The following is a 23677-nucleotide window of genomic DNA, read 5'->3' as shown; positions in this document are numbered from 1 at the left end:
TGCCTTGAGTTTTGGCTATTATTGGCATGCACCCTGGCAGAACAACGTTCCAGGAGTTTAGAGGTTGCTGTTGAGAAGATAGTTGTGAGTACAGAGATGGTAGACTCCTGCTGCTGTGCTCAGGTAGCAGGTATGGAATTTTTTAGATTACTCTTGCTAGAGAAATGTTAAATGCTTGGATTTTCACCAGTCATCCAAAAGCATCAAGATACATTGGGAGAAAAAAACCTGTCTTGTTTCATGTGGTAACTTTCCCAGACCCTAGTTCCCCAAAGCTTAATTTGAAACCTACGTGTGAAATCGTAAAAAGATAAAAAATATTTTGCCAAAACCTGCTTATTTCCTTGGCTTAGTAAACAACTAGGAGATTTTCTTTGAGTGGAAGCTGTAGGGAGTTGCCTTTTTTTAAGCCTGATTTCCTAAGAAAATGTGATTTATACTTTTTCCTTATTTTCTCTCATTCTTTCCTTACATATTCACCAGTAGCTTTTGAAGTCGTTGATCAATTGTAGCCATGTTTGTAGGAGGGATGAATGTAACCACAGGTTTTGGGAAAATGGGCAAGCTGGGTAGAGAGAAATGTGTCACTGCCCTCTCTTGAGAGAGAGATAATGCAATGGGAATTTGGTGCTGACCTGTTTTTTTCAGCATGCACTGGGTCTGTGTTGGATGGGAGAACAGGGGTTGAATGTGTCATCAGGGCTTGAGGAGACAGGAAGAATATTGGGCTGTTCTGGAAAGGGATGGGGACCAACAATATTTTAGTGTGACACTATAGCAGAATAATAAAAATAATATTTTTCTGTCAGCATAAGAACAAAAGACAGTATTTCCCAAATCAGATTTCCATTAAACCCACTCCTCTGTCTTTTAACATGGAATTGCTTACTGAAAAGCAGGAGCTGAATTTATGTCTAGAATAGCATTTCTCAGCTTCTTTACTGTCTGGCCTGTATTTGCATTACCTGTCTATCATAATAAACAGCAGACTGAAATCTACCTCACTTTGTTCAACTTGAAGATTTTTATTTCAATAGAGAAAAGTGGAGTGTCCTGCTGCTTGGTTTAGACGAACTGAAAAACTTAGTCATGGTAAAAGTGAAGAAAACTTTATTAGCTTGTGCTGCTTTCATTTCTAGAGAATTCTCTGCTGTATGAAATACATGAAATTGTCAAGCTTTTAGTAACTGACATAATCTTCACGAATTTTAATTTACTGATTTCAAGTATTAAAATAGTTAATTTTTAAAATATCATAGCAGACTGCAAAATAGGTGGTTTTGATTTGTGCTTATTTTAAAGTAGTTTTCATAGTAACAACAAATACTCTAAAGGAAACAGGGTTTTTCTCTACTGTGAGTAGAAAAGCAAGTAGTAGCGTGAATCACAGCTTCCAAGAACTGTCAGAATAGGAATGCGGATTCTCTCTCCCTCTCACACACACACATGCACTTTCCTGTCAGTTTTAATGTAATAATGTGATTTAATGAAGTTTTCTTACCATCCACTGCAGCAACATCCATTATGTGTAATCAAGCTACTACTAGCAGTTGTGTGTTTGAGAACTACAGTTCAGAGCTAGTATGGTAGTTTCACTGATAATTCCTTAACATCTCAGCAATTTTTCATATAATATATTTTTCTCAAAGTGTTTTTGTTGTTAAAATGTTCCACTTCATTTTTAATATAGTCTTTTTTTCTAGCTCAGAAGCTTTAGCTAAAACATTTTGTGCTGCCCTAGAACTTTTCATGATGTTTCATAGATAATAAGGTAGAGTTTCAGCCTTGAGAAGCTTGTGATCTGAATTTCACTGACACAGAAAATGATGACAATGACCTCAGAAAGGGGGACAAGGATTCAAATTAATAAGCAAGTCATAGTGAGTGAATTAAAGTTCTCATTTCTAAGAACATGATAAGATAGATCAGCAACAAGTAATGTGAGAATATAGAGGCAAAAGACAGCATAAACCAAGTCCAAATAATATACAGAATTGGAGGAAAAGAAGCAAAATATTTTGCAGGATCTGGAAAGCATAATGAAATCAGAAAAGTAGACTGAATCAAGAGAAAGAGTAACTAGAAGGTTTTATGAAATAGGGCAGGAAAAAGATCTATAGAAACTTAAAAATTATGTTGATGGGTTTAGCTCTTCTGAAGAAGATGAGACAGGAAAAGGATTTGAGAATATGCTGTTTTGATCAGTTTGGCGGAGAGTTTAGGACACAAATTCTAGTACTAAGAGGTTTTTTTTAACCCTTGAAAAAATTAACTGCCACTCAAACTTGCTTTTAAAGTGAATGGCAAAACAACAGGCAGCTGTGCCTGAAAATTTCATCCCAGGCATTCCTGTTGCTCTGTCGCTATCTTCTATTACACACGTTTTTTTCTACAAGTTGGAGGACTTCAAATGAATTTCAGTACAATTCAGGGTGGGACTATAGAAGTTTTTAATATCAGTGGTGAGTGACATACTACCATTTTATCTGAGTCAAAAGGATCACAAACCTTTTTCACTAAAATAAGTGAAATTGCTTTTCCAAATTACTTTAGTTAAATTTGTACTGCCTTTATATAGACAATTAGATTTATGGTTGGTTTAGATTGAGTTACATTAAACTTCTGTTGCCAACAACAGAAATGAAAAATAATCTTTCATAAACTGGCATAGATTTTTTTTTTTTTAGAAATGCACCTAAACTTCCTGCCCTGTAGAATATAGTTTGCCATTTCTTATCTACATGCTGGTATTTGATTCAAATCATTGATTTCTAATATTAGAATATTTCATTTGACCACTTAGAAAAATAGATATGTAGGTGATTACGGTCTGCATTTCTTATTCCATTAGACTTGGCAATAGATCTTCCTCAAACATTGGCACTGTTCTTCCCCAGGCTGACAGCTGCTTCTTTCTGTGTTCTGTGTATTGGGGGACAAGGTGGTAAAGAACAAGGGTTTAGAAGTTACTTTGTTTGGGTTATTTTATGTCAAAGGAAATCCGCCTGTCTTTGCATACAATGGAAGAGAATAGATTTATGCCTTAAAGGATATGCTTTGCCACATGGGAGTGCTGAATGGAAAGTATCAACAGTGGGTAACTAGGAGTAGATTTTTTTCCAGCAGGATTATCAACAGTTAGATGATACTACCAAGTTGGTGCATGTGAATTTAAAACACAGCATAGTGTGTAGGATACAGAATTTATGATCTGTAGCGAGTGGGGAGCTATTTCTTCGTTGAATAAGTAGAGTATCTGTGTATAAAAATCTCTGTTGTATAGTTAGCTTTTGCTCGGCACATCTTATTGAAATTGGTTTTTTATTAGTCAAGAGAGTTTGATTAGTATGGGGAGTCTTGTGCTGTTGCATGCCGTGTTCTCTGAGAGTTTCAAGTTGTGTTCTTGTGTCCTGTTTGAACCTTAGTACCCACAGTTAAGATTTTATTGATGCATTTTCTTTCCAGAAGTTTGCGTAGTGTATTATTGCTGTTCTGCAAGGTCATAATACAATCCAAAGCAATTGTAATACAATAATTGTAATATTAATGTTTTGTAGACATTGTTACCTCTGTAAATTTTATGCTACCATTGGGCTATTCCATTTGTCTCACAGGTCTGGATTTCAGACAGTGCCAGAGCTATGTAAAAAGGTGATGTGCAATGTTGTAAGTTCTCTGGCATGAGCATTTACATCATTCTATTGAAGAGAAAAATTGGAAAGTGAAATTGTGGACAATTTAGGGAAGTAAAATGACTGAAATGGCAGGAGATAAAACAGAAATTATCAAGGGTTCATCCCCCAAAATTTTTTTGAACAGATTAATTTTCATTAAACTATGGGGTTTTTGTTGTTTTTCAGAAGACTGTGCCAAAGAAGACTTTTAGTCAGATGACATCACATTTGGACTACTAATGCTACCCACCCACTCTACAAGGCACAATATATTTCTAGATAATTTAAGTAAGTATGTAGATTTTATTGCTACTAGAACAGTAGTGCTTTAAACAGAAACATCTCTTTTTCAACCTCAGGCAAGGTAGACATTCCACTTCAATTTGAGATTCAAATTAATGGTGTGTGTGGGCAAGAATAAACTTCAAATAAGTTTTTTATAAGCTTTCATCCTGTACACTGAAGCATGGAATGAAACAACTGAACTGTACCTGTGCTGCCTTGGAAACTAGGAGGAAGAAAAAATCCAGACCTTATGAAGGCACTGTCCCCAGCAATGCAGCATGCTGAAGTGGCCCTGTGGTTTCTGGAAACTAAACTACTATCTCTCCCAGGGATGCATTGCAGTGAGTGAGCTATGCTCACTGCTTTTCCGAGTGCTTTTTTTCTTTCTTTGGGGATTTTGTATGTTGTGAGGTTTTTCCTGGGGGAAGGGGTGGGGGAGGGGGGGTTGGGGTTTTTTTGGCAGATGCTCTAGTTGAGATCACTCAATATCCCATTCATGTAAGGATATAGCAGAAGAATGCATCTTAATGGGTTCAAGTACCATTATCTCTGTTCAAATATCACTTTATTTATGAAAAGGTTGTTTCTCCCTGCTTTCTTGATTGGACACTGTACTGCCCAGCTGAGGATGGGCCAGGAGGTGCAGATTTTCCTCTTTGCAAGATTTGTCCATGTTGTATCTTGCAGTAAGGTTGCTGATTGCTTTGTGTATCACACAGAGGCACAGAACACAGGGTGGTTTATTTATGGTTCATCTTCTGAGCAACAGAGGGATTTTGATTCAGTGTATCGTGAGGATCATGGCCATGGACCTCTGTAGACTTCATGTAGGTGTTTTTATGATTTGTCTTTCTAAATAGGTGTTCTTTTTCAGACATTCTGGGGTTTTTTTGGTTGTTTTTTGGGTTTTTTTTTGACTGGGTCAAAACACACACTTTTATACTGAGTAAAAAAAAAAACAAACCAAGAAATTGATTTATTTACATGGACCAGACATTGTGCCAATCTTGCTGAAACGGGATTATATTGTCTTGCTGGCAGAAAGCCTTCCTGTATTCCTAGTGGCTTATAATGCATTTGAGGTGCTTGGTCATGCATGAAGTTTGGTCATGAATGGAATTACAGGTAGCAGTGCTTGTAGTTAATGGTGCTTGACACTTTCTGTTCCAGAACCCTGGGTTTAGTTGCCTATAATTTAGTAGGACTTAAATCTCTGTTGTATGTCTCCTTCACCTAAAATTGGACCAAACATCAGCTTGTGTCTGAGAATGAGCTGAGAGGGAAGAACATACTGTTTTCTTGATGCAAAATGCAACAAAAATCTTGCCACTGGAAAAATAAAGCTGCATATGCTGGGGCAAGCACTCAAGGTTTTAGGAGAAACAAATTGTTATGCTGCAGTATTTTTTTCTGCTATCCCACTTATATTAGGCAGCATGATAGATTTCTGAAAATATGTTTTGTACCAGTTCAGTGAATTTCCTAAATCCATTTCATCTGTCCAAATCAGATGAAGTAGATATATTCCAAATCCTTTTAGTCATAAGCAGACAGAGCTACTGAGCATGTTCTAGCTGGACTGTGAGAGGTAAACAGGTCTAATCTCCTTGACTCCATTGTAGTGTCAGGTACAAACACTGAGCAAGATTTTCTTCTGTACACTTTGTGCTTTTTCTTATCACCCATCTGCTGTTGATTTGGTCCTTCAAATTCTTCTTCAGCAGTATATATCCATAACTGTTGTCCATTTTTTCATTCATTTTTTCTATATTCTTTGTTTTTTCTCTTTATTGCTACTCTAATGTTCACAAGAGATTGTAATAAAAGTGATCTTTTTGGACAGTGCAGGCTGTGTGTGGTTAAAAGTTATGAAATACTTCTTTTTTAGCATCCTGAAAACCTCTGTGTGCTGTGCATCTTTGATGTTGCTTTTCAAGTAATATTTTAGAACAATTTTAGAAGACCATATTTCTTCTGAAATGGAATGGCAGTATACTTAAAATTTTCAGATTATGTACGTGTGAAAATTTGAATAGTGTTGTTTTTCTTAAAAGATAATTTTTCTTTAGGAATTGCTCTAAAGAGATCTGATTTTTTTTTTTAAATCTAAATTTAGCAAATGTAGAGAGAAGCCTATTCTCTCATTTGCAAAATCTTCTGGAAATTTATTTGGATGTTGTATACTGAGCGTCAGTAACACTGGGTGAGTGAATAGTTTGGTTATTCTAAGCAACTAATGAATTAATTGTATGTGAAAAAAAGATTTAAAAATTGTATTTGTAACTTACAATTCTAGGAGAAACTCTGGCATATAATCTAAATTATTATATAAATTACATAGCCTAGGAAAAAAGGGCAGAGATTAAGCAATATATTCCTGGCTTTACATCAAAGGTAAAAGGCTACACCAAACGTGTTTTATCTAGTGTTTCTTTAATGAAGTTCTTGCATTCCATAAATTGCTTGATTAGCTTCCCTTAGTATTTCTTTGTTCCTGTGGCTGTTCTCCGAGATGATGTTTAGAACCAGGCTAATTTCAGCATTACTGTAGACTAATATTCCTGTGTCATTAATCTGATTTTTATCAATTCCCATAGTTGGTTAGCATGGGATTTAAAGATTGATTTGAGTCATTGCAGTAAACATATGATCATCTTTACCCCTTTTAAATTTTGTTTTAGTTAAGGCAAGTTAAATCACAGTAGCAGTACTTAAAAACCTGTCTCAGACTGTACTATCTGATTTTCCAGGGAAAAAAACAATAACTGACATCTATGTCTGAAAGTTCAGAGATGCAAGAATATTTACTTTTCCCCTAGTGTATTTAATAGCAGAGGTAATAGGAGGAAATGAACGAGAGAAAAGGTGAAAGAAATAATGTAGAAATAAGAAGAGAAGTAAAATACTTGAAGTGAGAAGACAGGACATAAAAGATGAAGTAAATGAGCAAAGAAAAGAGAAACTAAGCCTAAGGAATAGGGGTATCTTGATTTACGTCTTCTGCTGAATTCTGGCTCAGAGGAAATGATTTTTTGTGGAAGCCAGTAGATGGTCTTTTATAATTATTTTGTTTTTCAATTGTGAGGCATTATGAGGAATGCTTACAGAGTTTTTCTGAAGTCTTTTAGTGTGATCAAGTATTCTGTTTATGGCATAACATCTCTGTGTGGTTTGAAAAGGCAGAGTTTAACTCCCATGTATGCTTACAGTTGTGATTTGGATGATTAAAACTGCTTTGGAGAAAATCTCACTGTTGTCTTCCCTTACCACTTGTTTGGCTCAGTGTGTTTGAACTACATTCCTTTCTCAGAAAACTAGTCTGTGACTTCTCGTGCAGAATGCTCTTCTGTCTACTGGGGACATAGAGTTCTGCATCAATCATGAAATTCATGGAGAAATTTGAATGGTCCATGTGATAGTGATGCTTGCTTCTGGAGACCAGATGAAATCTAATCCAAAATAAACCCTCTTGAACAGCTAGCGTAGGAGTGTCAGCACCAGCTGCTTTGATCTACTGGTCCATTTCTACGGTCTCAGATTACTTTCTAATGGGGACAGAGCCGTAGTTGTTCGCTTTGGTTATAGGTCAGTAGATGAGGGCAGTGAACACTTAAGATCTGTATCTATGCTACAAGTCCAGCCATAAGTTTGGGTGCTGATTTTGAAAAATTTTAAAGTGCCAGGAATACTTTTTTTCAATTTTGGTAATATAAACTGTCAATGAAGCACATATATACTATAAATGACGGTGATTCAAATAACTAAATTGTAACTGCCTTTTGTAATTCTGAAGGATTAGTTTGGGATTTCATTGTTAAATAGAGGAGTCATCTGATGTCTTCCATTTTATGATTTTTGTATAGAGTTTGAAAATATCTATGCTTCCCACCCCAAATGTTTTGCTTCAGCTGCTCATCTGCATTGATAAAACCCCAAGGCAAATGTTTTATGGCAGTCATTAAGTAAAAGCAAGACAAAAAATGAAAAAAGAGATGGTCTTCACAGGTTTTTGCAGTTATTACCCTTCTTTGTGCTTTAGCTGTCATGAATCACGATAGGCTTGCCTTTTTTTTTTTTTTTTTTTTTTTTTTTTTTTTTTTTTTTTTGCCTGGAATGAATTCCTCAGTTGTTAAGGTGTTGAAAATCTAAGTAATATTTAGGTGCTGGTGTTAAATCATTCATTTTATCTTGAAATAGCAGTTGAAAGAGTACTCTCCATTTGCCCTGTTTAATTTTAAGTTCAGAGTTTCCCAAGAATTTTGCATGCTTAACTGTAGCATACTAGCCCACATATATAAGCCAGTAATAAGGACTGAATTCAGCAATGTTTCCTGTTTTATTAGATTTTTGCAGAATCTTGACCTTGGCTTTCAGCTTTTTTTCTAGAAAATTTCCAACATTCAATTAAGATTTCTGTTGATAGGGAGGTTTAAACCTACAGTCTTTTAATATAATCATGTCTTGGTTTTGAAAGTTGTCTGCCAAGGAAAGCTAGAACTTCCCTTGGAATCGAGAGTTGTAAACCCCCTTCCCTCCAAATTATTATAATTTTGCAATTAGGGGCTTTCAGGCAAAGATATGGGAATAGGAGTAACAGTTCTTTACGAGGTATATTAAAACAAAAAAAGAAGATTCAAAGAAGATTGTAGTAGTACAAAAAAACAAGCAAGGAAGCAAACAAAAATCCTGGAAAAAACCCTGGCTGAGTCAGGGATATGACCTGGCACCCTGGTAGTCAGGGTGTTGGAAGCAGTCCAAAGAAGTCCTGGAGTAATAGATGTGGTTCTGTGGAGTAGAGATGGTCCTGTAGAAAGTCCAGTGGTGGCAAGATGGGTCTGGTCTTCCTCCAGGAATCCAGTGGAAAAATTGGATCCCTTGTGTTCTTCAGTCCCAGTTTTTATCTAGCTGGGAACAGCTGGCTCCTCCCCCACTGGGTGGACTGTCTCCCAATGGGATGATGGAGTGTGTCATGTCATTGGTGGGCCCTAATGGCCCATTATCAGAAGGTATCCCCCTGGAAGATGGAGGGGTGGTGAAAGAGATAAGAAACACTGCCCCACCTGGTTTTAATGGCTGGGCCCTAACAGAAGGCAGCCGCCCCCCCCACCCCCTGGAGTCACAAGAGATAAGGAAAAAACATCTCCCCAACAGCTTTCAGCAGATGAACTAGAATACACATTTTTTGGTTACGTAACCCGAGACAAATCATTAAACTTCACCCAAAACTATTAAGCTTGTAACAGCGTAAGTAGCAGCAGCATTTTGAAACAGTTTGCAAAAAATCACTGGCTTTAATAAAAACAATAAAATTATTTGCAATATTATTTAATTTGTTCAAAATTGAGATATAAATCTCAATTTAAATGAAGAAAAATGTTGAGAGTCAAAATGTGAGTTGCAAGCCAGTAAGTTTTGTAAACTCCTCATTATTTTAAGTAATCTTGCCTTTAGAATATTTCACTGTTAAGTTGAAGTGCTCTGCTTCTGTATTTTTTAATGTGTTTGGTGTAAGTAAACTGTTTCAAGCTTTAATGTGTGCTTAAATACAATACAGCTGTTTTCATTACCCTGTTAGCATATGGCCTGAACGTAAAATTTGTATTAGTTTGAGGATTTCCTGTGAATATTGATAACTTTTGGTACCCCATGCCTCAATACCGGTGTTTCATAGGCCACTAGCAAGATCCCATTCTCGCAAAGTGATGAGCAGAAGACAATTAAATAAAACCTGATTATAATTTGGGTTTTTGATAATATATTAATTGTAAATTGAAATAGCTATAATACTTTTATAAATATTTCTAGGTGTTGCTTTTAGGGACTTAAGTGCTGGATTATCTAAGTCAGGTTTGTTAATTAAGTGGAAAAAGACCCTGTGAGGGGTAGAACCACCCACTGTGAAGGGGCCTCAGTCCCAGCAGTGAAAGTCTCTGATGGTGGGAGAGTACCAGATGCCAGAGTGGCTCCTGGATGGTCAGGCAGGGAACATCCCTTAACATTGCCATCTCAAGAATTCAGAGGAGACTTTGAGGGGCAGGAAATAAGCACTCAGAAACATGTGTCTTGGTACATAGAAATAATGTGGTCTGATGGTTCTGTGAAAGAAAAACATGAGAATTGTAGAAGATAAAAATTAAAAAAACTGAGGGAGTTTAAAGTCAAACAAATGTAGCAAGTGTGGTCCTAAGTAGTTGATACGATATTTTTGTTTAGTATTGTAGATGGTAAAAAGGACTAAAAGTTCTCACAGAAATAACTTTGAGGACTTATTTGAAACTTTGTAGAGTTTATATGAGGTATCAGGATAGAATCTGAATTACAAAAATACAAAAAGGAGCTGAATTTGTCATCTGTTCCCCACCCTTAATCTAACCTCGAAAATTCTTATCTTAAATGTTGTACCTGCAAACTTTATAAGAGCTTGGTGTAGAATTTCCTGATATATTTTGTCTTTCAGTCAATATCATGATCTTAAAATATTTTTGAAAGAATGGGAGGCACATGACAGAATTATGCTATGAGCATAGAATTAGTCTGCAAGGTATTGAAAGCTGCCATTATAAAAATTCCCAGTGCCTGAAAAGTAATACTCTCATCATAATTAATCAACTTAATTTACAATTAAATTGACTGGAGCCAATATTTTGAAGATGATACTGATATATGAGAAGAAGGAATCTGTTGTTTGTCTTTTGCTGTTCTCTGGTGACCCTCAGAAGGTGATTTCAGTAGGTATTCTGGACTTAGCTTAGACAAGCTCTGAAAGTTTCAAAAGTGAGTGCATGCTTCTACTGCTCAGGAGAATAAAGAAAAAGTGAGAAAATTTGGTATCTACATAAATAGATAATATTTTAGAAGCACAGAATGTTAAAAACTCTTAAATGTTACAGTGTTATTTTAAACCATAATTTTTCTTTGAGCTTTGTTTCCTGAACATTCAGAACTTCAGTTTGTGTTCAGTGCTCTAATGTTTGAATTAAGTAAAGATACTCTTCCTTTATTCCCATGTAAGAATATATGCAGAGTGATTACAGTAAAGTTAAATTAAAATTGGAGTTGATTTTATATACTTTTTCCTGTTGCTGCATTGCTGTTTCTGTTTAGTTCATGTAGCAATATCTCTTTTGTTGCAATAATGTATCATCTTTTCTACCTGAACAAATCCAGTGACTGACTAAATGTTGGCTGATGCCATTTCCTTCAGATTCTTGCTTGTGGCAAAAGGATAGCATCTGTACCCAAAGTTACTGTATTTCCTCTGTGTATCAATTGCAAAACTCTTCTGTTTTGTTGCTTTTTTAGTGTTGTATTCCTCTTTTGGGTTGGTTTATTAATTTGTTTTTTCTTGGGGGGGGGTGGGGGGGGGGCTGTCCCTTCTCCTTGTTGAGGCATTTCTTGCCTTTAAATTATGAAGTACTTGACCTTTGACTTGTACAAGTCTTGCAATCACTGTAATTTCATTTGAGCCCAGATTCTTCTGTTTAAAGTTCTGACAAAAAAGTAATTCCAGTGTTTTCTTCAGTATAGTGTTGAATTTTTATTTACAGTATAAGCTTGTTTTGTCAATAACAGGTACTTGTATTGAGGGATAAACTGAAGAATCTGGCAGACATTAGAGTTCTAGAAAATTAAGTTCTTTACTGCTGTTAAATCTTGTTAACCATAGGAATATAATAGTAAGCATGCTAATACAGAAGTGTGTTTTGCCACATATTTTTTGGATGAAATCATAGGCTTGGTTTGGAAAAGACCTTAAAGATCATCTAGTTCCAATCCCCCTCCGCCAAGAGTAGGGAATGCCATTCACTAGATCAGATTGCTCAGGGTCACATCCAACCTGGCTTCAAACACTTCCAGAAATGGGCCATCCACAGCTTCTCTGGAAAACCTGTTCCAGTGCCTCAGCACCCTCTGAGTAAAGAATTTCTTCCTAACATCTAATCTAAATCTTTGCTCTTTTAGTTTTAAACTATTCCTTCTTGTTCTGTAATTACCTGCTTGTGAAAAGAGCTGCTCTCCCTCTTTTTTTAAAAGCCCCCTTCAAGTACTGGAAGGCTGCAATGAGGTTTCTGTGGAGCCTTCTCTGCTTCAGCCTGTTTTCAACAGGAGAGGTGCTCCAGTCTTCTGGAGGCCATCTTTGTGGCCTCCTCTGTGCCTGCTCTAACAGGTCCAATGTCTGTGTTGTGTGGAGGATCTGAGAGCTGGATGCAGTCACCCCTTGTCACTGGCTTTCATCTGGACATGGAGTCATTGACCACAACTCTCTGGCTATGTCCATCCATCCAGTTAGTTTTCTCTCCAATAGTCCACTGTTTAAATCTATATCTCTCCAATTTGGCAAAAAGGTTGTTGTGTGGTACCATGTCAAAGGCCTTACAGAAGTCTACTTAGATGACATTGGTTGGTCTTAAACTTGTCAGCTGTTGCTCCATCGTAGAAGGCCACCAGATTGGTCAGGCGCGATTTGCCCTTGGTAAAGCTGTGTTGGCTGTCTCTAATCACCTCCTTGTGTTGTATGTGCCTTAAAATTGCTTCCATGATCTTCCCAGACACAGAGGTGTGGCTCATTGTTCTGTGATTCCCTGGATCTTCATTTCTCCCTGTTTTTAAATGTAGGACTGATGTTTATGTTTTTCCAGTCAACAGGGTTTTCATCTGACTGTCATGGATTTTCAAATACGATGGGGAGTGGCATTGCAACATCATCTCATCAGGTCCCATAGATTTGTGGCTATTCAGTTTCATCAAGTGGTCCCAAACCTGTTCTTCTCTTACAGTGGAAATACACTGAAATGGCCATCTATAGTGTTTCCCATGTTATGTTTTGTTCTTTTTTCAGTTACCTCATTCGTTTTCCTTTTGTTAGCACTTTGTGGTCTCCAAAATGATATGCAGAACTTCTGGGGAAAGTCGTGGGTAGAGGTAGGGAGGAGGAGCTTCTTCTTTGGTAATTTTTGACTTGGATTGCACTTCAGTGTTGTAGCTTAAAATTTTCCAACTGTCTCATTTTATGGAAATGTGAACTATCACTTCTTTCTTTTTGAAGATGCTTTCCAGTGAAGTATACTGCCTACTCCATTTTTTAGGCAGGCAAACAGTCCATTCTTCACAAAAGCCTTACAGAATAATTTAGCTGTGTATGAGTCACTCATGCTGGGAAATTTAGGCATCAGAAGCACTTCCACAGCTGCACAAATCATGGATTGTGCAATCAACTTGTAAAAATAAAATGGTGACTAGAAATAAATATTTTTAGAAGTGTTTTACTTACATGTATGCATTTCTGTGTGATATAGATAATTATGTTTCAGATAAAATATTAACTTTCTGAAACACCTGTCATAAGTTCTTGGATGTTGCTGTTGGTAACTTGTAATTTTTAAAAATTATGTCCACTTCGTGTACCTGTACAATTGTAAGTGTTACAAATAGATGCTGTTGGTATAAATCATTCATCAAATTTTCTTAGTTTCAGATTATTAATTTAGAGGAATATCCTTGTATCTGTACTGAGGGTCATCCAAAAATGGTCCAAGGTGATGCTAATTAACATGCTGTTTGATAAATAGGTTGATAACTAAGCAACACATAAGGTATTTATATTTACATTTTGCTTGAGATTCCCATTGACTCTATGGCTGAGTTCTGCGTTTGTTTTCCTATCGAGAAGCGGATCCATGAGTCTGGATCAGTATATAAAGAATAAATCGCATTCTGCCCAGAAGTTTAATTTGCCATGGATTATCATGTGAGAGACAACAGCTCATGGGAGAATAAAGATGTTTCATTTAAATATGATGCAGGCTTCTCATGTAGTAACTACAATGCTCGTTTCTTTGAGCACAAATTTGCATCTTGTTTTTCCTAATTTTGCTCTCTGACTGTGATTTAATGCATGGTATAGGTCAGCATGAAATGAAATGCCACTGTTGTCAAAAGATGTCTAACCTGGTGATTTGCTGCTTCCCCTTCCCCTGTGCCAACATAGCTTTTGATCACTCTTACAGTGAAAAAAATGTAGTTGATTTAGCGGAATGAAACACCATTTGGGTTAGTTTTGGGGCTTGACCAGTTTTAGGCTCTGTTGACTGATCACATATTAATGCTAGCTGAAGAGAGGGAATTTAATGTGGCCATGGAAATGAGGAGTAATGATCAAAGGTTAACATTACACAAACTTTTGGCTTGATCAAGGAGATTGGTAAAAGTGCTTACAAACATAAGTAGCTGTTAGGACATGAAGTGCCTGGTCTCTGTAGCCATGTAGTTACTGGTGTGGTCGGTGTGTATTGCTCTGACTATCTTTCATATGGTAATTCTTCATCTGTGGACAGATTCAGAGGAAGTATTTAGTTTTACTTCTCCCACATGCTAGGTAAACACCCTAACCACGAGTTAGGAATAAGTCTTTGTCTCCTAGTTAGAGAAAACCAACCGACCAAAAAAGAAAGGGCAAAACAAGCAAAAATCTCCCAACGAAACAAAACCACCTACAAAAATCTATTGAGTTAATTTTGTTTAGTTGTCTGGCATGGTGTGCCAGATCTCCTCTGACCCCTCCATCACTTTTTCCTGTGCGCATAACTGAGAATCAGTAAGATGCTTCTGGACGTGCTAGATAATTGTATCTTAAAAGAATAACTTGATGATACAAAGTAATTTGATGTCTCTTAAAACTGATTTGAGACTCATCAGCTAAATCCTCTATGGACTGTAAAGGGCAAGGATGAAGCAGGGCAGCAAGTAAGATTACAACCATGGACTTAGGAGAGCTAACTTTTGCCTCTTCATGGGTCTTCTTGAAAGAATCCCATGGGAACAGGAGTCCAAGTGAGCTGGTTGATACTTAAGCATGACTCCTTTAAGGCTCAAGAACAATGAGCATGAAGTTGGACAAAAAGGGCAGGAGACCTGCATGAATGAATGAAAAACTGCGGTCGTTTTTCAAGTGTAATCAGGAAATACACAGGAGATGGAAGCAGTAGCAGACTGCTTGGAATCAATATAGAGTGCTTGTCAAAGTAGAAACAAGACAGGAAGGGCCAAGATCCACCCAGAATTAAATCTGATTGGGGATGTCCAGGATAACAAGAAGAGCTTCTTCAAATACATAAATAACAAAAGAAAAACCTAAGATAATGAGGACCTCTTACTAAATGGAAGGGGCCCCAGTGACAGAGGATGCAGAGAAGTTGGAGATGCTGAATGCCTTCTTTTCATTGGTCTTCACTGACAATGCCAGCTTTCTGGAATATCTGACTCAGAAGACCAGGGTATGTGAATGTTGGAAGGAAGACTTTCCATCAAGAAGGATTGGGTTAGAGAGCACTCAGGTAAACTGAACATTCAGAAGGCCCTGATGGATTGCATCAACAAGTGCTGAGAGAGCTCGTGGACAGCATAATGAGGCTGCTCATGAGAGATCAGGGCAATCAGAAGAAGTACCTGAGGACTGGAAGAAAGCAGATGTCACAGTGGTCTTCAGAAATGACAAAAAGGAGAACCCAGAGAACTGTTGGCCAGTCAACCCCCTGGAAAGGTGATCGAATGTCTGATTCTGGAGGCCATCTCTATCCACATGGGTGGCAAGAAGGTGATCAGGAGCATGGATTCACTAAGCGCAAGTCATGCTTGGCCAGCCTGATTGCCTTTTATGATGAAACAACTCCCTGCAGGGATGAGGGGAGGGCAGGGGATATTTTTTAACTTCAACTTAAGCAAGGCTTTCGACACTGTCTCTCACAACATCCTTTTAGGCAAACTCAGGAAACTTGGTCAAGATGAGTGGACAGTGAGATGGATTGAGAACTGGCTGATCCCAGAGAGTTGCTATCAGTGATATGGGGTCTGTTTGGAGGCCTGACACTAGTGGTGTACCCATATTGGGTACATATTGGGAATTGTTTAACTTATTCATTAATGACTTGATGAAGGGACCGAGACATCCTCAGCAAGTTTGCTGATAACAGAAAGCTGGGAGGAGCAGCCAGTACCCCAGAGTGCTGTGCAGCCCTTCAGAAGGGCTTTGACAGGCTGGAGAGATGGACAGAAAGGAAATTCAGTGAAGGCAAGTGCCGGGTCCTGCACCTGGGGAGGAGTAACCACATGGACCGGCACAGGCTGGGGATTGGCCTGCTGGAAAGCAGCTGTACAGGGAAGGACTTTGGGGTTCTGGTGGACAAGAAGCTGTCCATGAGCCAGCAATGTGCCCATGTGGATGAGAAGGCCGATGGTGTCCTGGGGTGCATTAGGAAGAGCATTGCCAGCAGGCTGAGGGAGATGATCCTGCCCCTCTACTCAGCCCTGGTGGGGCCACATCAGGAGTGCTGTGTCCAGCTCTGGGCTCCTCAGGACAAGAGAGACATGGAGCTCCTGGAGCAGGTCCAGTGGAGGGCAATGAAGGGATTAAGGATTGGAGCATCTCCCTTGTGAGGAAAGGCCGAGGGAGCTGGGCCTGTTCAGCTTGGAGAAGAGACAATTGAGAGGAGACCTTATGAATGTAGGTAAGTATCAGCAGGGAGAATGTGGAGCGGGTGGATCCAGGCTCTTCTCAATGTAGCCAAGCAATAGCACAAGAGGCAATGGGCAGAAACTGCAGGATCATACAGGAAGTTCCACCTGAACAGGATGCACTTCTTTACTATGCAGGTGAATGAGCACAGGATGAGATTTCCATAGTCTGTGGAGTCTCCCTCACTGGAAGTACTTGGGAACTGTCTGGACATGACCCTACTGGAGCAGGGGGGTTGGATGGGATGACCCAGTGTGGTCCCTCCCAGCCTGACCCATTCTGTGATAAAGGCACTGGGTGCAGAAATAATTTGCATAATTTCTTACAGACCCTTTTGGCCAACTGGTGACTTTCGTGATTTCTGGAAGTTTTAGAATGGCATAATGAGAACAGAGCAGGAAATTTTGACTGAAGTTTTCTCTTGATTAGTAAGAATTCTTTAAGTAAAATGTGTAAATGTTCATTTGTATGTAAAAGCTAATAAATCTTCATTGGGTGTTGTTTTTCTGGTCCAGGATAGAATTTTAGAAAGATTCATTTGTGTGAATTTCATCATCTCTCTTTAGCTTCCTTTCCCACCTTTTAAGACATATCTGCGTGCTAAAAGTCTGGCAGTTGAAGTGCTCATGCAATGTGTAGGTTCATGTACTCTTTAGGAAGAGTAATTGAGGTGGATAGCTGAGCGTTGTTGCAGTAATAATAACAATGATAGAGTCTCATTTTCTAAATTTTTTATTGTCTGGTGACTTTATTCTGTAGAAAAATGATTTGTGTGTAGTAAATAGTTTTATGGGATAGTTACAATATTCAGTAAGAATTTGAACTTTAGAATGTATAAGTAGAATTTTTTCACCTTTTGGATTTCTGAAAAAAACCCCTGTCAGTTGTCTGCCTTCTCAGTTCCATCTGATAGCCTGGAAGAAGGAAGCTTTGTTTTATTTGTTCATTGTGAGATGTACCAAGTTTAGATGGGTCCTGTTAGAGAATAGCAGACTGCAGATTTTATACCATACATAGCACTTTTTTTCTCAGCACAGTGAGCTTAAATTTAGGATCTGTTCTTCAGCTGGCTAGCTGACTGCAGGTTTTATCTTCCTAGAATTCCATTAAAGGAAATGGAGATTTACGCAGAGATGTGAGTTTTGAGTTTTGAATTGTAACACTAACAGGGTAGTAATTAGCTTCCTGTGACCTAAACTCCTGTAGTGAAGTACTGGTGTTATGTTAAGCGCCATTTAAAGAGGGACAGTAGATGTACTTTTAAGCCAGACTAGATTATGAAATACATACTATATTTTATATGTGCAAACACAACATGTACTGAAGTATAACTCAGGGTACCCTGTTATAGGACCAGGAGTGGGAGATGTAGCTAAGAGCTTCCTGCTCTTTGTAGAGGGGTACTGTTTCTTAGCTGTGCCAGTTTTCAAAAGTAGATGGAGCCACAATTTTAAAATACAATCTTTATTATTTTTTTCTTATTAAAGCTGTGTGATATGTGCATTCTTTTAAACACATAATTTCACAAATCTGCTTCAGTATGTGGCCGGAGCTAAAGGGGTGCACACCTCCAGTGAGAGCCAAGAAGGGGTGGAACCTTAAAAAAATGGGAGCAAGGAAGGGTCATAACATGTAGCCACTCTTTTTTTGTGCAGACTAGTTGAATATGATTTGCAAACATTATATCTACCACTCACTCTTACAGCTTTGTTATTGAAGGAAAGGAATCTCTCGTAGGGAACTGTGTATACAAATGACTGAGAAAATATTTTAAGTGATACTACAGAAGAATAGCAGCTGTTTCTGATGGCTAGGTTATTAAATGCTGCCTTTCAGATTTATCTTATAGATTTGGGTTTCTACTACTTTTTCTTGTCCTTTTTGTTTTTCTGATTTGGGGAGCTTGTTCACTTGATGACTCCAAAAATTTGTATTGTATCACTTTCTTTGTTAGTAATTTGATGTAGGCACATAAACAACACCTCAGGTGTTTATAAGTGTAGTTAGTTGGAATCATAGAGAGCGAAGATAATACAGGCAGCCTGGAGAGGGGTGGACTAGGAAAAAAAGCCTAGTAAGTGCTGCAGCATCCCACAGCCAAGGACCAATTATTAGACACCTGGCAGCCTGCTGAGTGCTTTCCTGGTCATCCCCAGGGAGCTGGAGGGAAGCCAGGCTCAGGCAAAGAGCCCAGATTGCTAGCAAATTCCTGGTGAGGTGGCATGTCTGAGGATGTTTTGAGAAGTCAGTTTGGTGAGTCAGAGACCTGATCAGTGGGGTACATGGGCAAGTGTGGGCCAGGTTCGAATGTATCATAAAATAGTTTGGGTTGGAAGGCACCATAAAGATCATCTCGTTTCAATGTTTCCCTTTTTCCAGTCGCCTGGAACTTAGCTTGATTGCCATGACTTTTCAAATATTATGGAGAATGGCTGTGCAAATACATCAACGAGTTCCCTCAGGATTCCTGGATGCATCTTATCATGGACTTACATACAATTGCGTTCCTCAGGTGATCATGAATCTGATCTTCCCTTACAGTGGAAGGGACTTTGTTCCTCTAGTTTCTGTCTTGCAGTCCATCCATTCCAGAAGTGTGGGAAGAGCGGTTGCAAGCCAAGACTGAGGGGAAAGAAGTTTTGTACCTTAGCCTTCTCCTCATCTGTTGTTACCAGTTTACCAGCCTTGTTTAGTGAGTGTGTACACCTTCTTTGACCTTCCTTTTCTGGTTAATATACCTATGGATGTTGTTATTCTTTGCATCCCTTGTCAAGTTTGGCTCCAGCTTCACCATGGCCTTCCTCATGCCATTCCCTCTTAACTGGACTGCATCCCTCTCATCTTCCTAGGATACCTGTCCTGGGACAAAGTAGAGGGATGCATTTATGTCCTGCCTTTTAGTTTGACCAGCAGTCCTTTCTCATCCTTGCTAGACTCTTGCCTTCCGTGCCTGATTTCTTTTGCCTGGAGATCATTAGCTTTTGTGTCATATGGAGGACATCCTAACAGATCTGCCAGCTCTGTTGATCTCCCTTGTCCCTGGGGTTCATATCGGATAGTTCCAGGGGCCTAACATTACAGCTCATCCCTCAGGACTGCAAACTCCACCAGTGTGTAATCACTGTAGCCCAGTTAACGGCCTGAGGCTCATTAGAGCTTTCTTGCATGTATCTTCACTGCAGCCTGGACCAAGATTGGGGAGCTGCACTGTATCAGGGAGGGAGCTATGGGGCCATCTCCTTGGTGAGTAAGGGGAGGAGATACAGACTGTAAAGAAGGGTAGAAGAGTGGCCGCAGAACAGCTAGTCAAGCAGAGATCAGCCCAAATGATCTGGAGCAAAGGAATGATGGGCAGGGGTGTTTTCTTGTTCTGTGAACTGGAGAGGTGGAAATCGCAAACTGTGGTTAGTCCCAAGTCCTAGAGAAATCTCTCTCCTGATGGTGGGACTGTCTAATACATGAAGCATGCAGGAAAGAATTGCTTTTTGCTTTAATCCTCATAATTCATGTTTCTATGAAGATATTATTTGCAGTGACTTTGGAGCAAATGTTTGAGCAGTTTGTTTAGGTCCTTTGCCTTGTCAGGGAGACAGGTGGACCAGGGCACATCTGTGTGACAAACCGTTTCTAAGAACTTAACCTCCCTTTACCTCTGCAGTCATGCTTTTTGCTGCTTAAGGTGATCTATAGCCTCTTCTAGCTGCTGTGGTCTGTGTATGATGGTACACAAATAGTATGCACTCTCTCAAATGTCATTATAACTGAGCTAAATGGTGATATACTGACTACTACCACAACAGGCCTTCTAACAGGCATTTAATCTCTCCTGTAGACTGCTTGGAATTACCCTCTTCCCAAAAGTCCTTCAGTAGCAGACATGAGACTGCCATTTAGGTAATGGCAACCCACACCACCAGTCTTCTGTTCTACTGCACTTTCTCCAATAGATATGAGTACTCCCTGAAAAGATGATGGACCTGAGGAAGCTGCTCATCCACAGCAGACTATTCACTCAAAAATTTTCCTATTAAAAGCCATCTGGGATCCATCCATGCTAGAAGCAGCCCTCTCATCGGCTCTCCTGAGAAGCACTGGAAGATGAACACCTGCTGCTATAGTGTGTTTTATCTCAGAAGATGACATTTCTAGGATGTGTCATCTCTTCTGCACAAGCACAGACCAAAAACTCACTTGTTGATGTGGTAGAGGAAAGCTTGCAATATGTGACTATTCCCAGCTGCTGGAATAACCTGTTCACTGCCAAGTTTGAGCAATGTTCCTTGAAGCCCTATCTTTTGATTTTTTTTTTCCAATTGTCCTCCTTTTTGAGGTAAAAAAGGAAACATGTCTGTTTAAAAAAGTGTTTTCACAGACAGCCTTTGATAAGCAAGAAAATACTAATCAGTCATTACCCTAATTTGCTTTCTGTTGGTGTGTATACAATTGCAAACAAAGAAGCAATTACCTTGAAACCTGCTTGCTTGTTCTATTAGACCAAACAATGTGTGATTAGACAGTAGGTGGTTATGGTTTGCCTGTCTAAAATCCCTTGTTCTACAAAATACTATGGTTCTTGGAGAGAAACTAAACCAGAGCAAATTCTTCCTCTTCTCCTCCCTTCTACCCAATCTCCAAAAAAGAGAAAGGTAAAGAGAAAAATGGTTGGGCTGGAGGTAATCCAATGAAGCAAAATGGAAAATACGAGTGATAGTGATGTGCTTTTCTGGGCAGGAGATAATGGCTGGATCTCTGCTTGCCCTAATTATGGTATAATGTCCTAGTAGAGTAAAACCCCAGAAATTCATAATCCAAATGATCAGAAGCTCATGGAAAGGAGTATCAGGAAGGTTTATAATTATCTTCAGAATCTCAGTGATGAACAGGGCTTCTGACACTGTGCTTACATTGGGAGTCAGGTTCTGCTCAGCTGTTTACTCAGTGTGTTGTTTCTGCTCTTGGTCTTTCTTACCCTGGTGGGTGACTAGTGTTAGAGCTCTGCAGGGCACGAGGTGCTGTGGCTTTGATTCTTTAAACAAGATCTTCTCTACAGCTAATCCTCAATGATTTTAAAAACTAGTTTTCTTCCCTGGCAAAATTGGATTATAGCACAGAAATCAGGTTGTATTAAAGAAGTTAATCTATTTCTGTTTGAAGAAACGGTAGGGTTGGAAAACTGTATTGCTTCATGTTTTTCCTGTTATATTCCTGGTATGAAATTATTTGTCTTAACAATACAGTCCACCTCACATTATTTCTGAGGGCTGTAATCTGCAAAATCATGTAAGAATTATTTGTATGCCATGACTTAAATTTTACATAAATCAAGGCTTTTCTATAAAAATATTTTTGCAGTATAAGGACAATACTTATCTTCCTCAAAAATATTTATCAGTGTTACCATTACATTAAAGTGCTGGAGACGCAGGGATTTCAGTTACTGGCTCTGTACAAAATGAAATACAGGCAATGCATTCACTATTTTCCCACTCATTTTTTAGTCCAGTCCTGACAGAACATCTGTCATTAGCAAGACTGTACTGTAATTTCACAGTTGTTCAATCTCTGAATTTGTTTCCAATATTTAATATTGCAAATCTGCAAATATTGCAAATTCCAATATTGGTAATAAAATTGGACTGAAGGTACTGAAATTCTTTCAGTCTAAAAAAATGGAATTTTTTATCAGATGGTGTGAACTTTATTACCTTAGGTTGGATTATCACATTTTAACCTGTAACTTACTCAGAACCTTTTTTTATTTGACCAAGCAATGACTTGGGACCCAATAACTTATTGCCTCTTCGTGAGTGATAATGTCAGCATAGTGCAGAATTTGCAGTATTGCTAGTTTTTGTAATTTTTTTACAGATTGAGCAATTTTGTGTAGTAATGGTTTGCACATCCACAGCAGCAGCTAAGATTTTTGATTGAGGATCTCAGCTTCCTTTAAGATAGCAAATTTCTTGCCGCCTTGGTTACAGAAAAGTTGGAAAACATGCCTGAATGTGTTCAAAACACATAGTATCAAGCGACAGACAATTTATTTTTCTAAAAAAACTAATGAGTTGTGGGGACAGGACAATGACCTTTGAACACTTGTGGCTGCCAGTGCTGGCATGTAGGCGTTTTAACCTTTCTGCTGGCTTTCACATGCATGCCATTTCTACTGAGTTAGAGATCTATGTGGTTTTGGCAACAAAAGCTTTTCCACTGTGATTAGCTTCTCTTTTGGTCTGATTTGCTTGTGTTCCTTTATTGTATAAGCATATTCCTCTCCTGCTCTTCTTAAAATCTTTTTTTTAAATATGTGTAAGAGCTCCCTTTTTTGACATTATAGAGGATAGTTCTGTGATTAAGACCTGTTTATCTTAAGAGTTTAATTGTGATTTAAAAGAAATGTACCTCTACATCCTGCAGAGAGGAGGTCTAAAATTTTCATCATTAGAACTCTGTTAGGCACTGGGTGAGAGTTGCCAGAGTTGTTTCACTCCAAGCAGTTTAAAAACACTGGTTTTGTGTTGCAGACATCTGTGGACTCTTTGTCACTATTAATGTTTGTACTTGTCAAATGGAACAAAACAGAATAGGAGAGGAGGCTGTAAGCACCTAAAAAAGTAGGTCAATGGGCCAGCAGGTTATTTGGCCAGACAAGAACGAGTGGCTTCACTGAATCATACTGCAATTATTTTTCTCCTGTTGGCAGATTATTCTGCTATGCTTTAACTTCCTATGTTAATATTTGCATTTGTATTTTAACCACTTGAGAACCTCTGTTTGGTGCAAGAGAAGGGACTTAACTTTTCAAACCAAATAAGTGATAGTTCTGATGTTTCCATAAAAGTCATCAATGAATGGATGAGTAGCATAACCTTAGTTTATATATTCCAGCTTCCTTTTTCGAATTTAATATACTTTAAAATAAAATCTTTCAGAAATGGAAGAAGTACATGTTATAGTGGATTTGTTTTGTTTTAAAACCAGAGAGGCACATGGAAACAGGAATGGGGGAAAAAACCTGATTTCATGTAGTATAAAAATGTGGAAAGTGGCATAGTTCAAGGGAAGTAACTATAAATGAAATGTAGTGGTAATGAAAAGAGACTGGAAGTAGGCAATCATTATGTCAGTGCTGAGTTTTTGTTTGGAAGAAGTGCAGTTATGAAACAAATTTGTGGTACCTTTTAGGAATTGGTTTTGAAGTGGGCTT

At 38.4% G+C, this 23677-nt stretch overlaps 1 protein-coding gene across 7 annotated transcripts in view; it reads left to right on the top strand.

Moving 5' to 3' along the window:
* Positions 1-23677, top strand: part of CLOCK (clock circadian regulator) — a 66691-nt gene that overhangs the window by 6318 nt on the left and 36696 nt on the right. For 4 of the 7 annotated variants that reach the window (XM_040063987.2, XM_040063981.2, XM_040063982.2 and 1 more), the window contains exon 2: positions 3861-3962. The exons of 1 other annotated variant lie outside the window; for it this stretch is intronic. The gene's annotated coding sequence lies outside the window, so the exon portion shown is untranslated. The remainder of the gene's footprint in view (positions 1-3860; positions 3963-23677) is intronic. 2 more of the 7 variants (XM_058420546.1, XM_040063985.2) reach the window with 1 other exon arrangement.

This window comes from Hirundo rustica, chromosome 5, assembly GCF_015227805.2.
Source record: "Hirundo rustica isolate bHirRus1 chromosome 5, bHirRus1.pri.v3, whole genome shotgun sequence".
Classification (NCBI taxonomy): Eukaryota; Metazoa; Chordata; class Aves; order Passeriformes; family Hirundinidae; genus Hirundo; species Hirundo rustica.
Note: the sequence above shows the minus strand (reverse complement) of the source record. Positions and strands in the feature narration are given on the sequence as shown.